General features: G+C 32.5%; 1 pseudogene; it reads left to right on the top strand.

Moving 5' to 3' along the window:
- Window positions 1-762: 762 nt before the first annotated feature.
- Window positions 763-5,047, top strand: LOC139495451 (piggyBac transposable element-derived protein 4-like; annotated as a pseudogene).
- Window positions 5,048-11,469: the final 6,422 nt, after the last annotated feature.

Raw genomic sequence — 11,469 nt, 5'->3', positions numbered from 1 at the left:
TACCTCTTATTTGTTATATTTACAGGAAATCTACCCGGAAATTTGTGTTTAACCCCTTCACGTTCCCATCGGTACTCTCGTACCGATAGCTCCTTTTTTGGCATACTTTTTATTTAAAATGTTCACAGTCTGCGTAAAAATGTACCCCCAATTTTCGGGGGTACACCAAATTAAAGCTGAGATCTTTATTTTTTTCATGGTGTAGTTTTTATTTCGTTTCTTCAGCAATTTTGGGGAATAAAATGGCTTCAAAGTGCATGTGACAGTTACGAAAAACATAGTTTTATCTTGCGACATTACGTTTTCGTTTTTATGCAACCAACTTGCTCTATTTCATTTATAAATTCATATTAACTATAAAAAAATATAATTTAATTAAAGATTGAATGTAAAGCTTTTTGAATATATAATTTGTTTTTAATTTTTTTGACAAAAATATAACATTCAAATCGAAACAAACAAAAACCAGCGAAAAAATATGTTTCTCTTCTAGTTTTCATAACACAAAGAATTTTGAAGAAAGAATGAGAAATGAATAAGTTACGCCGATTTCAAAAAGGGTTGACATCGGCCAAAAAACACCCAAAAAACGTTTGCGTAAATGTGAAAAAAGTAAAGATATTGCGCATGTCTAAATTATCATTTATTTCTCCACGCACCTGTTCTAATTTTACAACGAAAGTTTTCTTGATTTTTTGTTGAAATATTTTAAACCGGATAGCCCTCATGCTTGTTTCCGGAAATAATATATTTTAGTAATGTGACCTTAAATTTGACCGACAAGATCTGAAGATGGAAGACAAGAACGATTGTATTTCCTCAGATGAGGAGGACCAGTTAGATTTCCTGTTAGGAGAGGAATTTGGAGAAGATGATGATGCCGAACTATACTCTCCGTCAAATGTAGATACCCTGTAAGTTGATAAATCGATAGTATATTATTAAAATCCGGAAAAGAAATAATCTTTGTCGCATTCCTTGCAATTGTCGTTCTGTAACTTCTGTAACGCTGTCTGGTTATTGTCAAAAGTGTTTATTTGATTTGGCCGCCTACTCATAATTCATATCATTCAGAAGTTCAGTTTGTGGCCAAACAAGAAATCTCTCCAGACAAGTAAACCCGAATGGGATTTTAAGTGTACCAGTAGATGTCATGTTTTACTCTCTATCATGTCCATAGTGTTGTTAGATTGCTGTCCTGGGCATTATATATATATGCTCCATATTATTGTGTAATATATATAGTATTGATACATGTGATAATAAACATGTGATTTGTATTAGAATTTCTTTTTTGCTAATCTATTTGATAAATAAAATGTTTATAATGTACAAATATTGTCCAATAGTCCATTATGGTTATGATGGATCTGTAGTAGTGTATAACTTGAATAAGTACACTTTTATCCAACCTGGTAGTGCGATACTAATAACAATGAAATTTGATGCAAAAATGTAAAAGAAATTTCAAATTGCAAGTGAAATAATTTTCAGATTGAAAAATACAATTACTTTTTATAGATCATCTCAAGATACATGTAGTTCCCAGTCATCTCAGTCCATATCAGATCCCTTAGAAAGGCACATTTATTGGAAGGATGATAATACAGAGGATAATGGAAATGTAGACTTGCGGACAACTCCATTTAAACCAACGCGTCAACCTGGGTTTCAGACAACAAACTTCACTAGGTATAATTACAGTTTAATGAATGAATAATTTTTAGAAAGAAAGTGTTTATAGTTACATGTACATATGATCTAATAAAATATGTAAAATAATAATACTATTTTGTCGACAGATATTATTATTCCTTGGTATCATTTTGCTTTAAATGGATTAGTCCAAATAATTATGACGTCTTGAAATGCAATTATATTTTTTAACTTTGACACCTTACTTCGACATTTATTTTAGAATGCTTGGACGATAGTGTAAAATTAGTTTCATTAATATTTTTATTGTTTTATGAAAATCACATTTTGGATTGTATTGTTCTCAAATGTATGGCAAATTATTTGTCAGTTCAATATTTGATAAAAGATTAAAGACAATTTATATATGAACAGTTGTCCTTGGTCTTAGCATCTGTTTTATTTATATTATTTCATTTCCTCCTTTCTCTATTGCAGAAGGCAGCTTCAACATTTAAAAACACCATTACACTTCTTGAACCTTTTCATGACAGTAGAATTTTTAACAACTTTATGTATTGCTACAAACCATCAAGCAAACTATCTTATAAACACTGGAAAATATTCATCCTATACAGACAATGGAGTTTGGGAAGCTGTTACAACTGATGAGCTTTTGAGGTATTTAAACATGTTTTTCAAAATGACCTCAATGTAAAGATTAATTTTATTGTGTAAGCTACATTGAAGTGGATAAAGTACCACTCTATGTTTAATATTTAAAAAAAAAAGTACAACTCTATTAATTTGCATTAATCACAAGCTAAATAAAAAAGGAGATGTGGTATGATTGCCTTTTAAATTACTACCCACCAATGTTCAAATGAAGTGAAATAAGAATGTATGGGCAATTGTACAGCCTTCAGCAATGAGAAAACCCCATACTGCATAATCAGCTTCAAAATATCAAAGATATGTAATAATTAAATTCTGAAATTTGTTGGTATTTGTATGTCTACAAGGAATCAGTTGTTTTTATGTACTGCATGTATAAATGTGTGCAGTTGCTATACAATGCTATTCAGTTAAAATGAATTCATAGAGAAGGAAAAAAATTACAGTATATGTGACTCAACGACCTTATTAGCAATGTGTTTTCAATGATAGATACTTGTAAAATATGTACAAACTTATTAAACATTATGTTTTTTGTAGGTTCTTTGGAATTATAATTTATATGTCGGTTGTCAAATTAAGTGCACTAGAGAAATATTGGTCAACCAATGTGTTATATGATCATTGCCCAGTGAATGATGTGATGACTAAAAAAAGATTTCAGGCCATCTTATGCTTCATACAAGTCACTTCACCTGGAGATATTGATAAAGGTCAGGATTGCTTAGAATTTAAGTAAAATAAAATTGTTATAATTGAAAGAGTTGTCTGCCTTTTCAAGAGTTGTCTTTCTTTATGTGATATTTGTTGAAAAGCTTCTAATTTTGGAAATACTTCAATATTTAAAACATGGAAAATTAACATTAAGTAAATAATGAATAGAAACAAGCAATTACAAATTTATTGTGAATCAGTAATGATTAATTAAATATCACATACAATAAAAAGAAATATAGTTAAAACCTTAGTTATATATCTTAACATATTACAAGACCATATAATGATTTCAATATGAAGTAAGGAAATATAGTTGTTTGGATTTGTTGATAAAAAATTGTTTAAATTTATCTAGTATATATGTTATTGACACTGCATTTTAAATAGCACACACACACACATTATATTGAATTTATTTGAATAATTTAAATTGCTTGTTGTTGTTGTTGACATGTTGGTTCTGTTGTGTTTTTTTGTTTTTTTTCAGCATCAAAGGACCCTTATTACTGGTTTGATGGATGACTATTTTACCAACAGGAATTAACTATAGATTGCATCAAATTGCTTTACAATAAGTGATGATAATGTGACTCGATAAAGGAAATTGTTCAAACTTAATTTAATTGAAAGTTTGAATTTAAATAAATTAATTTTTGGTTAATATACCAGAGCTTTTATGTTTAAAAATAAATATTTTTAAATTAAATTGTGTTTATTATCTTTCCTTTTAGATGACAAACTCACAAGAATAAGGTATCTACTGGAACATGTTAAGCAAAAGTCTAAGGAGTTTTTTCATCCACATAGAGAAATTTCTGCTGATGAAAGAATGGTGGCGTCAAAGCACAAATTTTCAGGAATTAGACAATTCATTAAGGAAAAACCAATTAGATTTGGAATCAAACTTTGGGTTCTTGCTTGTTCTATTACTGGTTATACCTTTGATTTTTATGTTTACTTGGGTAAGAAAAGAACTGAGATCTTAGATAAAAAGAAAGGCTTAGCTTATAGTGTTGTAATGTCATTGTGTCGGTCTATACAAGGGCAAGGCTACAAGTTATTTGTTGACTCGTTTTATACAACACAACATTTAGCAGAAGATCTACTCCGGGATAAGATATATATAATAGGAGCAGTTCGTAGCAATAGTTCAGCAATGCCATCTGTTTTTAAGCAGAGCAAAGATTGGGAAAAAGTTGTAGGTAGAGGTGATTTTAGGTGGCACAGAAATGGAAGCTTTGTTTATGTGCAATGGAAGGACTAAATGTGTAACTCTTATTTCACCTCTTCATAAAGGATCAGATGTAACAACCTGCTATAGAACAATACAGTCACGTAAAACTTGGAAGAAATCGATTACGAAGCAGCCATTAATAACTAGTGATTACAATGCATACATGGGTGGTGTCGACAAATCAAACCAATATCTAAATAAGTACACCTCGTATATACGAACACAAAATCATTGGTGGAAGGTCTTATTTTTTCATTGTTTAGATATCATGATTGTAAATGCTTACATATTATTTACAGATTTCGTCTCTAAATCTCCTGAGCTGTTTGGTGATTCTGAGTTTTCTTCATCTCTCGGACAATTGGAATTCAGAGAAAATCTTGCTATTTCTTTGATGAAAGTCAAATCATTTAATTGTAAGCCTGAGCCTATGCTCCATCTTCCTTTATTTTTATCTAAACGTGCAGAATGTCTTTATTGTAATGCAGAGGCTCACATGAATAAGAAGAAACTACCAAGTCGTAAAGTTATGTCATATTGTTCAGTTTGTAAGGTGCCATTGTGCTGTTCAGTAGGCCGTAATTGTTTTTATGTATGGCATTCTGATACTACAGTAAAAGAGTATGTGTCAACAAATGAAAGATTAAAGAAGAGAAAGATTGAAGACATATCTTAAGGTCAATTCATTATTTAAATGAATTTTGAAAAGTCTGTATTGAGAATTGAGTTAATATTAATTCTGTATCTGAAATTAGAATTTTCACATTAAAATAAGTTTCTCTCATATCTGGATGTTGAGTACATTAATAGTTTTCTATAGCAAGGTATCATGCTTATAATTTAATACATCAAATGCATGCAATTTACATATAACTGTCAATGCTTTAGGTATATTGACAATTCAGAATACACTGATTTCGCACCATCCTTTGCACAATTCTGAACTGACCTTCAACTGTCAGAAATTGTCTTACTATGGAGACTTTGTCATTCATGAAATGACTTATGCAATATATAATTTGACGCTAAAAGAAGTTTCATAACCTTTTCAGATTATTTTGATAAGAAGAAAGTGCAACAATATTTCTTAAAAAATTTCCATAACTAATTCGCTGACTTAAAATGCAATTGGCCCATGCATTATTACTTTTTTCATAATTTTCAAAATTTCCAAAAGTCGTTACCATGGAAACCATATGATGCACTTTGGAAAGGAGTATGCCTTAATTGCTGTTGTTACTTGTGGAGGTAGAAAAAACGTTTTGCTCATAGAAAATATAACTCTTAAGCGCATCATTGTCAATTTAAAGCAAAAATTAAGTATTTCTCATAAAATACAGTTGTTGCTAAGCAACAGAAAAAATGTATTTTTAGAGATAATTTATAAAAAAAATTGCACCAATCAAAAAGGTAGTATACAAGGCTACTTCTGCTGAAAAAAACAATATCTATTTGTACCTGGTTTTCGAGTAGTATCAATGGATTGACGACTATTACGGTAAAACAAGGAAATAAATTATCGATTTTTTAATATTTGAACTGTGGTCACGTGACCTGTTGTCATGGTAACCATTATCTCAATGGTTGATTTTGAAGCCCTGAGTTTTCTCTTTCTAACAATACCAACATTTAGTTGATGTCTATACATGTAAGGGAGTATCGAACAAAACATTTAGTACACTTTTTTATAAAGAAAATTGCACTAAAAAAGCAGGAACAGGAAAGGGTTAATTATAGTTAATTGTGTAAAGATGTTAATATCATTGAAAATACACCTACTTCATGTAATTGCAGTAACTCCGAATATATTTATGGACCCATTTCCCATGTTATAACAGGAGATCTTAACATCGTTCAATACCGAGAGTTAAAATCATTCCTCAGTAAAGGACCTAAATATCGTCCCCCGTCAATTATTAATTGGAATGAGTGTCGTAATGTCATCCACGACTCACTCCATACTTACTGTATGAAATGGATAAAACGGGAAAAAGCTGACAAAAAATCTTTGGACTCTTTTTTTAATTCAGTAATGAAGATAGTTGATATACGTATTCAACATTTTAAAGAACATTTTACTATAAACAATAACCACAATAAACCTATTTCTCGTATCAAACATAAACTAAAAGAACTAGCCAAGGAATTTGTTTTTGTCCCGGCCGATAAAGCTGCTAATAATATTATTATTGTTTGACGTAAATTTTACATTGAGGTTCTGAAAAAGGAAATCACCAATTCATCAACATTCCAACTGACTCCATTTTCAGAAAACGAAATCTGTAACAAACAAAAGCTTTTAGCCACCGCTTTACAAGCAGAGCCAAATACAATGAAAGTCCCAACTATGTATTGGCTTCCGAAGCTACATAAAACCCCTTACAAATATAGATTTATTTCGTCTTCAAGCCATTGTTCAACGCAATTTCTGCTTCTTCAGTTTCAGTTTTGTACATTTTGGAAAATGATTCGACAATTATTCAAACCTGTTTGGTGTCATATTCTTCCTCGATTTCATTAGCTGTTTGAAAGAACCTGTTTTTTTTCAAACTGTTCACCTTTTAAGAACTGTTCATGGAAGATGAACTCCATTTTTTACTTAAATGTTCATCTTTGGAAAGTGAAAGAGTTTCCATTATTTCCAACATAGTTAAAAGTTACAAAAACTTTCACAATTTAGATTATCAATCACAATTTATTTGGCTAATGTCCAATGAAGATAGTCGCATTTTTAATCAAGTGAGCAATTTAATTAATAATTTAAATGTTGTTCGAAAACAACTATTAGAAACTTAGTGAGTTTATATATTTTACTGTAAAAAGACAGAGGCATAATTTAGATATCTGTACAGTTTCTTATTGTAGGATCATAAAAGCACCAGGGGAAAAACCAGAATATTTAAATTCAGTTTCCTATATTTTTTAGGATCACTGTATTTGTCAAAGTTGAAACATGATACATTTTATAAATATACATTAGTGTGTCTTTCTTTTCTCTTCGTTGTAATCATTGATTTAATTGTACTCAAATAATTGTAATCATTTTGTAATCATTGTACCAAATTTAACTTGTGATTATTCTGCCTGTAATGGGCGTCTTTAATTTACAATAAAATATATTTGATTTGATTTGATTTGATTTGATTCTACCTCTTGGACGATGATGTCCATCTCTTTGCCAACTTCCGTAATGACTTTTGCAGTAATGCCAGACAGTGGGGAAAGCACTTCCGTTTTGATTCTGGCATTTAGTTCCCGGACTAGATCATGTAAATTTGAAATATGATCAACGTTGCACACAAATATATAAAGAAGTCCCCCTACTGGGCATTCACAAGCACCATACAAAATATCTCTATTTTCCTCGAGTCCGTGTGCTATCTCGTAACTTTTGATACGTCCTTTATAAAAAAAAATGGTAAGATTTTATCTTTTAGAAACCGGCGCCTTCAATCACTAAGTCTCCGTATGTTTTTTTAGTCTTAACAAAGTATTCATCAACTTGATGGAAGTTGCCCGGGAGATATTTCTACCGATCTTTTTTCCACTGCCGTATCTTTCCCGTTAAATGTAGTTCATTAAATCGTTTTCCTTGACAGAATCCAAACTAAAGACGAGATTGCAACTGTATAACAAGATTTGTTTAAGATCCCGAAAGTTATCTCTCGAAATTTCTTTCCGTAGGTGGCCTGCTGAAAGGCAAAATTTCTGTCCCTATCCAATATACCCTCATTTTCCAGTGGCAGTTCGAATTTCCTCGACCATCATACCAGACCTACCTATTGTATTCATTGTGAACATGTTCTCATCCTGAATATGCATGAAATATTTGCCACTGGACGTTAAGCAACCAACAATCAATCAATAAACATTTCTTAATTTAAACAACTCATGCCTCATAATTGATTAAGAGAAAAACATTTGCGTTTAGTGTTTTCATACAATGCCATTGTCAGTTGTAGGAGCCGGATATAACCGATACACCCTAGTCCTCTTTATTAACTGATAAGAGAGAAATGAAAATTGTAGAAAACGGACTTGTGAAACTCAAATTTCTAAAAATATTCTATCATAATTAAATTTAAACTTACAAAATGCATTCTTTTGCAATCCTTTCGGATAAACGACAGTTTAAAAAATACAATTATTCACCTTGAAGCTAAATTCTATATCATAAAACAACGTTTAATATTCGTTCGCAATATTAAGAGTTTAGCACCCCAAGGGTGACTGGGGTATAGAAATATGGTCGCTTGGTCTTCTCCCGACCGGCAGTAAAGCGCTTGCTGAAGTGGGGCGTCCGTTTGGCTGTGCGGGATGTATCAAGTTCGCAGTCACGTCCGTCAGAAGGGGACGTTAAATCCGATGCCTCGTGTAAAAAGTGCCACGCTCTTTGCACGTTAAGAACCCTTGCAACAACTCTTGGAGTGGTCCGTAGGTGGCCTGTTGCAAGGCAAAATTTCTGTCCCTATCCAATATACCCTCATTTTCCAGTGGCAGTCCAAATATCCCCGACCATCATACTAGATGGCCTCTATTACAACAACCTACCTATTGTATTTATACTTGTTCTCGTCCTGAATATGCATGAAATATTTGCCACTGGACGTTAAGCAACCAACAATCAATTAAGAGTTTAGCTCCCAAAAAATACAATTCTCAACCAAAGTCATTATACCACACTCATGTACCAACTTGCCCTTTCCTTCTTACATCTTCTCTTTATTTGTGTCTGAAATCTATCGTTTATTTTCTTCCATGTATCTTTACTCCAAACTATTGACTGGACGTTAAGCAATATAATACGTCCTCGCGTATTGCCAGTCATTTCGTTATGCTCTTAGATGACTAGAGTAAAACCGACATTTGCAGCTGTTGGAAATGGACTTGGTTTTTGAGATGGTGTAGTTTTGTACAGATTGTACATCGGTGTATTCAATTGGCAAAGATCACAGTAGAATTGAAACTTGCAACAGTAATAGAATGTAATTGACGATTGATCACAAGGTTTAGTTGTTATAATATTGTATGTAGATGTACTGCACTGGTTCTCTTTGTCAACAATACTCTTTCCGTCAAATGAAATATTTATATTTTTCTGTTGTAAGATCAACAATTGGAGTCTACTTTGATCGCAAGATATCCATCAATCCAAAATGTCCTTTGCATTCTAGAATGGTTATTAGCATTGACTAACATATCTCTGTGGCATCGTATACTTAACGTTCAGCATTATCTTATTGAACATCTATATGGTCTGATGATCATTTAAAGTAAAACAGTTCACTGAATGCTTTAAGGTAGATCATAAGTAAATCTTTTTTGAGACAGAATTTTCTTATACTTAGCCAGAATGAAGATTTTAATATGCTCTTTTCAAAAATATAATAAAAAGTAGGGGTCACCGTGCTATTTTTCAAGCTATGAGTCGTTGAAAATTGCCTAAATTTGGTTAGATTGTTAATGGAAAAACACAATTGTGTGCATAAAAAATAATCTATGAGATAGAATTTTGAAATAAATTGTGAAAAGATAGGTTTTGTAATATGTTTTAAGAAAATAAAAAGAAAAAATGGTGTCACCGAACTTGTTTTCTTGCTACAAGTAAAAAGAAAAAAATTCCCTATCTGTCCAGTATAAATTTTTTACTAAAAGAGTTATCTTCCCTTAAATGGCTCATTTGAAAAAAATGATTCAAAAAGCAAAATAAAATGATATTTGTTTTATTATTTTGAATTATACAATAAATTGCCAAGTTTTCTTTATATTATTAAACAGTCTAACCATCAAATTGCAAATCTGTCTCCAAATTTGCAGATTTAGGCAAATAACTAGACCGATTTTTTACTGTGATTGTTCAATCCAAGATGGCGGTATACCATGAATCTACCTTAAATGGTTTACAGAATGATGTATTGTGCACATGACATATCCCCATCAATATATGAAAGGCCTTAACTTCCTTATTCTGTTTACAAGTCCTAAGTTGGACCCATGCATCATATTACAGGAGTCCATCAATACAGAACATGACTAAACTGAATCCGATCGTATAATCATCACCTGCAATTTCATCTATGTTGATCCCTTTGTTCTTCACATCCATTACCATCTGCATTGCATATCTGGCTCCATAGCCTTTGCTGAGCTGGTCCAATTTTTCTTACAGTTATGCTCTTTGTGCTAAATCCCCTTTTAGTTGCACTGTCACAGATTCTACATTGATGACATCTTATAGCATGACGGACAACTCCTCTTGTTTTTTGAGCGATCAACGATCAATGTTGATACACCTAAAATATTTGTTTTAATCTAAAGTGGCCTAAATAACTTTTGAGTTTAAAGTACATGAATGCCCCATATTGACAATGAAAATATGGTGAACAGTTGAGTGTTTGTCATTTCACATTGTGTTGCTCCTGTTCAACTTTGCTTGATACTGAGCCTTCTTCTAAAGAACATTTGCCAACCTCACAGTCAAGTGTAACATGCACTAACCGAAGAACTCTTGATACAGTTGTTACATCAATTACAGCTTCAGTGGTCAGATGTTGAAATGTTGATTTGGATGGCACCATCTGGTGGTTATTACTTTTTCGCATGATGTGCGCTAGGTGTTAATTCCACAGGGAAGTGATATGCGTCAAGTGTGGTTAAAATCATTAATTTGTCAACTACCGCTGGCTTGCATACTTGATGTGTGAAAAGAAAGCCGAGTGTGTAAGTCTTCCCTGCCAGGACATAGCCTCTACACTATCAAGACTCCTGCAGTGCCTCCCCGCGACAGTGCACTTAAACTAGGGTCTGCGTACCTAAAGCTAAACTGCAGGAGATCTCGGAGCAGCAAGGGCCCTAAAGATGCAATGTGTAGACCAACCGGTGTGTGGACATACCCTAGCACTCATCAACCTTGTCCAATCTATAGGTAAATAGGCGGTTAGATGAGAGTCGTAGCCCAGTTAGGCAACTCATCTAGGAGATGGTAAACTTCGAAAACAAACCTGGATAGAATGAATTCAAAAGCTCAGGACAGCAGCTCTTCTAGAGGATGGAAACGTGGACTACAAATGGCCTGTTACTCCAGGTAAGAGTGTTGGACATGGGGTTATAGCCGGTTGCATTTGCAGGATTATTTATATGTAAACATTAGCAATGTACCCACCAACTGTAACACTTTCTACTACACTCGGAGAGTGCAAGTATTCTAT

The sequence above is a fragment of the Mytilus edulis genome, chromosome 11 (genome assembly GCF_963676685.1).
Source record: "Mytilus edulis chromosome 11, xbMytEdul2.2, whole genome shotgun sequence".
Lineage (NCBI taxonomy): Eukaryota > Metazoa > Mollusca > Bivalvia > Mytilida > Mytilidae > Mytilus > Mytilus edulis.
The sequence above is the reverse complement of the archived record's forward strand: the minus strand, read 5'-3'. Positions and strand labels throughout refer to the sequence as shown.